The following is a 7,002-nucleotide window of genomic DNA, read 5'->3' as shown; positions in this document are numbered from 1 at the left end:
AGCAGGCCCTCATGGCACATGCTCAGGTACGAGCTGGGAGTTCCCTTCGATTTTGGTGCATCTTCTAACCTGTAGAATGTATGTCCTAGCAAGTGAATGTCAGGGATTCACCACTTGTAGAGATTTGGCACTGTGGAATGAAGGCAGACACCAAAGACCTAACTGTGGGAGGTGGGAAGCTTGTGCTGGTGAAGCCCCCAGGAGGCTGAAGTGGACAATGCTGTCCTCCAACATGGAGGAGGGGATTAACAGATTCTTTTAGGGATCCTTGGAAGAGTAATGGTTGCATTAAATCATAGTTGCAATTGAAGTTTTTATTCTTAGTGGAATAAAGATAACATTCTATATTATGACTCTTATAGCAGAAAATTTATTACAGTCAATAAGTACTCTAACCCAAAATTTCTAATACAGCCTAATTTAAAATTTCTCATCACCTAGACCCCAATTTAACTTGTAAATTCTATTCACCTGGACCCTCTGCAGATCATTTCCTGAAATGTTGTGGAGAAGAGAGATATTAGCTCCCAGCTAGAGTTGTCATGTCTTTCTCTGTCCCCTGCCACCTCAACACCACCTGTGCCCAACTTCCACAGTCTATCTGTAGTCCATCCTCTGCACCCCATTTGAGAACCTACCCACATCCTAAAATTCCTTCTGGAACCACCAAGAATGGTTGTGGATAGGTGTAAACATCCTTCTGAGCCCTTTTAGCCTCCATTTTCTTCCCGATGACCTGGTTTCGTAGCCCAGGTAAGCAACCTGGTTTGCTGTGCTGTGTGTACTTGGCTGTATGTAAAAAGTTATACCTGTTTGCTGCCTTTAACAGGCTATGTTGCTAGGATCTGCTCCAAGTCTGCACTCTCTAGTTTGGCTGTATTGTCTGCAATTTCCTTTTCCTTAGCCAGCTTCCCTCAGCAGCTCTGATGGAAACTGGAAGCCAAGATTTAGCTGTTAAGAGGAATCAGAGGGCAAGAGCCTGCATGGGAGAGTAGAAGGAGACAGTTTGGCCCCATTGTGAGACAGGAAGGATTTTGGAAATGCAATTACACTTCCAAATTTAGAAATACAGAAGCCTAACATGGACCCCAGACAATGAGGTAGAAACCGAGAGAAGTTAAGAACCAATTCAAGCAAAATGCTAATATTGAACTAAAGTATCTTTGAAAAAACACTTTACTGAAATGATTAGTCAAGAAGTAAGTTTTTTTGATTAGGTCTTTTTCAAAGTGGCAAGAGCATTAGGATGCTGAGAAACACCCAATAGGTGAGCAGCCTATTAGGGAAAAGTATTGCCCTTTCTAAAATGCTATGTTGTGATGTAGTGGAAATCTTTTTGCACCTGCAGTTCTGGCCTTTAGCCTGGCTGGGAGTCCGGTACCAACATTCCAATGCTCTTTAGTCTTTAATGACTTCTCTAAAACTTCATTATTACAAATGTGACACTCAGGTAGATTGTCCTGCTGTCCTCAGGAAAACAGGTTTAACCTCAAGCCTGACTGTTACACCCTGTGGTTACCAAAACCAGTCTGACTTTGTTCTGCAGTCAGTTATCTATAGGGAGAAAAAGTTTGTTCCTTTTACTACCTCTCATCTGTGACAATTCCCTTTGATTCCTTTTCTCTTTATTTCTATCTTTATTCTGATTTATAATCCCTAAAATGGATAGAGCCCTGACCTACAAAGTATTATTGTTATACAAATAGCCTAAAACGGGCCTGCAAAGTGGACAGAGCAGAGCAGGCCGCTGTGGCTGAGGAAAAGGTAAAAGCAGCAGAACAAAGATTTACTGTTACAAAGCAGCTGAGAAACTCCATAGCTTGCAATGAGTAGACCTAAAACAGTCACCAGAAAATCACTCTGAAGTTCTCCTTTCGAATTCTGACAGAGAAACTGTAACCTACACTGTGGGCCACAATTCCCAATCATCTTCTCACCTCTGTCCTTCAGCCATCCAATTCCGACATTGGGCACAACACACAAAACTGACAAGACTCTGGCCTGGAAATCCATCAGACTCAAGCCTGCTAAAGGTGGTTGAGAGCTGCTTGGTCCTGTGATGAATGGGTTTGGGATTGCCTGGAGCACCTGAAGAAGGAAGGTGGTTAGAAGGTGCACAAGATGCTGGGTGAAGGTGATAGCTCGGCAGCTGGAGCCAGGTCATGCACACGACTCACTGTAAACCCATCCAAACCCCCAAAATCAGTTACATTTTCTTGTGGCTTTTGTGAGTATGCAGCTTCCATTAATGATATCTGCATCACTCCATTACTTTCATGGCTAAGTCCTAAAAGCACCACAAAGAAACTCACCGTGTAGACATAAAGACAGAACATATATTGACAGCTTTTCTTTCTTTCAAATTCTTCAGTCACTTTGCTATTCCCATTCTTAAGTTCTATTCATCAACAAATAAATTCAGGGAAGAAAGTGCATAAAAAACTTAAAGGGATTTTAAAAACCATAAAGGGGGCAATGTAGATTATAAACTAGGTATGAGAAATTATGTGTGATGTTTTTTGTGGCACTGAGATGGAAGTTAGAGGGGAAGACTATCCATTAGCTGACTTTTTAAGAAGACAAAAACTGTGGGTTGTATTCTCAGCTTAGTTTTCTGGGAGCTGGATTCAGTGGGTTACTTTTTCATGCATTATCTCCAAATTTATGAGAATTTTGTTTTCATTTATTTTTATTACTAAAAAAATGAGCTATGCATAAATAAATAAAGAAACCAAGTTGTCTGGAAAATTTCCAAATAAGATTAGCTTGTCATTAAATAAACCAAATGTTCAGGATTTTTTACTGGTGCCCATCAGAGGACAGCTTGGATGGAAGGACCACCCATCAATTGCCATATGAACAGGTTCACATTTACTAATCTGAAGTTCTTCACACCTCCACAATAAATTATTGGTTTAACCTGTTGTAGTTCCTCTTCAGTGATGACTGACACTGGACACTTGACAGGAAGATGTGATCTAAAATATGCAGAACACTTAAATAATATAACAAAGGAAGGAAAATCGTGGCAAGGCCTGCACAGTTATATTTGTTTCCTTGAGTGCAGTGAAGCTACCTACATGTGTAGAGTTAACTACCTTGCAAAGGTTAAGCATATAGAAATTAAAGTGAAATTCTATATCCACTAAAATTCAAGGGAACTTTGCTATGGGCTGAAATAAAGTGAGTTTTCCCCTTAGACCAGACAGAAAAATAATTTAAGAGTATTATAGGAGAAAAAGCAGTATGATTTGGGGTCTTTAGAGAGAAAAAAGTTGAAAAAATTGAGCAAATTTCAGTCCTGAGACACAGTGAAGTGAGCAGAGCTCCACAAGCAACAGTAAATGGCTCAGAGAGATGTTGTTGAAGGCATGGAAAAGATACTGATACTGTCTTTATTTTATTCCAGTCTCTACTAGTTCATGATTCCCAACTTTGCAGTTGTGCATTTGGAAAACAGCGGCCACAGTACCAGCAGGTGCCTAAGAGTTCAGGTAAAGTCCTTCTTTGAACTTGCAAAACAAGAAGCAGAAAAGAGTGACTATATTGGCTTGCTTGCTGGGTGCTCTTACCCTGCATGTGCTCTTCCGGGATCCTAGTTCAATTGTGGTCCATTGTCTCTTAAAAATTTTGTCTATTTGTACTATAAGGACAAAAATGTTATGTCTTGTTTTGTATCACCTCCCTGACATGTCAATTGGTTATCTCCCAATTCTTTATGGAGTAAAACAGCATAATGATTCTCCAATCAGGGTTCCCATGGGTTTTACAGGAAGTTAGGGTTCCTTTTGTAGAGTCAGACTCAAAATGCAGGAATGAACAGTTATCTGAATTAGTGAATTGTGTAACTAAACCTAGAACCTGTTGGTCTAACTCAGCTTTTCAGAGCATATGCCTGTTACTGCTGGGACACTGATGTATTTGTTATCAGGTCCAACAATACAAATATTTGTGCCAAAACACTAAGCACTGGTAGATCAAAAGACCTATTTATGGCCAGTAGATTAGATTTTGAAGAAACTTTGTATATTAATGAACGACTGCATAACTAAATGTTTAGGATTTGGCTTGACCTTGACCTCGTATTTTTCTATAAACTGAAGTAAGTCCTTCAAGTTGTGCTGCCTGATTGCCAAAATATTTAAAGCAGTATCTGCATGTAGGGAACAGGGAATCTCCTGAGTTCCCTAAAGACCCTAAAGAGTGGTCAGTCTCAAGAACATGGCTAGCTTTGTTGTATGACATTGCCACTGTATTGCCTGAGTGTTACAGAGACACTATTAACTGGAGTTTGCTGGAGCCTGGAACAATGCCTAATTGTAAGGAAATTATGATAAGTTACTTGAACAAGATAGAAAGATTCAGAAACCTGGGGGAAAAAATTACGCTATGGGCTAGACTCCTTGCAAACTCAGGTGCTATGGTGTGGAAAACAGTGGGAAAACATTTAATTCTGACTAAGAGTGACTGGGGAGCGCTAGTTCTGCCAACTGGGATAAAGAATTGGCATGTGCTCCCTGGAGAGAGAGATGGAGAACAGACAGGGGAGAAAATCTTAGACACTATCAGACTTCAGAAGAAAAGTTAAAATACAGATCAATGGATTTGTTGTTGATAACTACCAACCAAATTACATCCAAAGCAGTTAGCCCATGTGTGTACTTTGCTCAAACCAACATGAGACCTCTCCTAAATACATTGACAGATTTTGTGAATGTCATTCTGATTTGTATGTGTGTGTGTGTGTTTACACAGGTGCACACACACACACGTAAATATATACATGTGTGTATATATATATATGTATATATATATATAAATACACACACACACACACATATATATATATACTCGCAATGTTGCCATGCTTGGACTGTTTAAGAAACATGAGTGTAAGTGCAACTCCTAAACCCTCACTCCTGAAGCAGCATTTACTCACACTAGTGACTGCACAGAAGATGTGTTAATTGCTGTTCCAAGCAATGGTTCAAGAGACAAGCCTTTCAACTCAAGTCGATTAACTAAACGCAGTATGCTTAATTTAAATTCATGAGAATTAGTTCAATTAAAAATGCACACTACAGTTTTTCTATTATGGGCCATGCATTCAATTATTCTCAGCAATTTAGTGAGAACCTGCAACATTACCTTAGTTAACACTTCAAGAGTTTAAGTCACCTTAAGTTTGGTTATAAAGCAGAGTTTAAGGTTAAATATAATTTGTCTGGGATGCAAGACCAGACAATCAATTGTTGCTAGTTCACCAATTCTGGAAAAGCAGGAGTAGAAGATAGTTTGATTTAAATCAATTCTGTCAGCTTATTTTCTAATGTCTGGATTTTGATGATTTTTTTTAACCACAATGTAAGTAAATAAATTCAGCCAAGGAAAATTCGTTCTAGATTGAGTACAAAGCCACTCAGGTTCACACTGCCAGTGATGCTGACAGTGTTGATGATCTGGGCAAGCTATATTACAAAAACAACTGTTGATTGTATTAGAAAACAAATATCCCTTAGATTTCTGCATCCAGACCTGGACCCAGCAGGGTTCTTGAAAGTAATCATAAAAGGGACAGAGTGTGGGTCAGACAGAAAGATAAATATTTGTGTTTGGGGAATATAAAAAGGGAAAAAAGTCAGTCAATAAACCCAACTATATCTAGGGAAAAAGTTAAATTGTCACATCTCAGGGAACCCTTAATCCTGGGTAATAGGCTGTAACATTTCCTTTAGAGTGTTTCAGGACATATATCAAGAAAATGTGAAGTTGTGGAAGTGATAGGTATGGAATTAATTGCAATTTTTGGGCTAGCTTTGTGGGCTTAAGACCAAAAAACCCCAAAACTTTCGCTTTAACCAAAATGACTTATAAATTCCTCACTTACAGAAAGAGATGGTCAGAATCTGATTGCCTCAAAATTCTCCTTTTTTCAGTTTTTTTCAAAGCATTGCACTGTGGTGTCTCTCACAAATTGTATCATCATTTACTTTTGCTCTTTCTGCCTGCAGGGTGTATCTGAAAAAGGTCGTGACTCTGTTCACCAACAACGCATCTCCCATTCATTTGGAAGAGACTAAGCTTCAGTCCATTATCCTTCATCCAATAAATAATTCTCTCTTTTTTCTGGTATTTCTCATAACAGTAGCCAAAGAACAGGCAGTAAAAGATTAAAGTTAGAAGAAAAAGTTAAAAGATCCCTTTTAAATTGGTGAACAGAGCTTCTTTCTTAAAGACATGTATGTGTGTGTGTTCACAAAACACTTTGTATTTTACTGTTTTGCTGAAGCCTGGGATTCAGCAATTCCAGCATGTCATAAAAAAGAAATTGTGCATTTAAAAAGAATTAATAAAATGAAAAAGAGTTCCAAATTACAGACTCCTTCCTAGATTTAGCAGATTAGTTCAGTTATGCTGTATTTTACACTGATAAACGAAAATCCAGTTCTTTCCTGGAGAGGTAGTTACCCCGCCTGGTACCTGCCAGATATATCCATGTAGAGTGTCAGACATGCTTTTTTGCATGGGCATTGTCATCCCAACTTTGTTTGGGTTCAATGGAGTTTTGATCTGAGACCAAAAGGCTGCAATCACTCTTTTGTTCTTAGGTTATAACACAGCCATAAACATACAGTGTCTGTTTCCTTCAATCTACTGCCTTGTTTTTAATGACACACTTTTTTTTTTTTAATCCAGGGAAATTGTGGTTAGCTATTCTTAAAACTAGAACTTCCCCCTCTTGAACATCTGCAACTGAAGTATTTAAACCATGTGCAGATGGAGGACTGGGCAGCTGCATGTTACAATCCAGAGTGTACTCACCTCTGCAGATGGCAATGGTTGCTTGCTGTTAGGAAGTTAGTAATGCATTTTAAGTGGCTTTTAGTGGAAGCTTTCTTGGTTTGTATCTGGCACTGTTAAAAAAGAGCTTTGTTCATGATTGTCCCTTTTAACCCACAAGTGTGCTTTACCATTTTGTAGGATTGTTCTAGAAGCAAAGAG

General features: G+C 38.8%; 1 long non-coding RNA gene across 1 annotated transcript; it reads left to right on the top strand.

Moving 5' to 3' along the window:
- The first annotated feature begins 2,644 nt into the window (after nt 1-2,644).
- Nucleotides 2,645-6,375, top strand: LOC109145506. Its single transcript, XR_002046900.3, has 2 exons — nt 2,645-3,494; nt 6,012-6,375. It is a non-coding gene; the product is annotated as an uncharacterized LOC109145506 (long non-coding RNA).
- The last annotated feature ends 627 nt before the right edge of the window (nt 6,376-7,002 follow it).

This window comes from Corvus cornix, chromosome Z, assembly GCF_000738735.6.
Source record: "Corvus cornix cornix isolate S_Up_H32 chromosome Z, ASM73873v5, whole genome shotgun sequence".
NCBI classification, from domain to species: Eukaryota; Metazoa; Chordata; class Aves; order Passeriformes; family Corvidae; genus Corvus; species Corvus cornix.
This window is presented reverse-complemented; position numbering and strand designations above follow the sequence as displayed.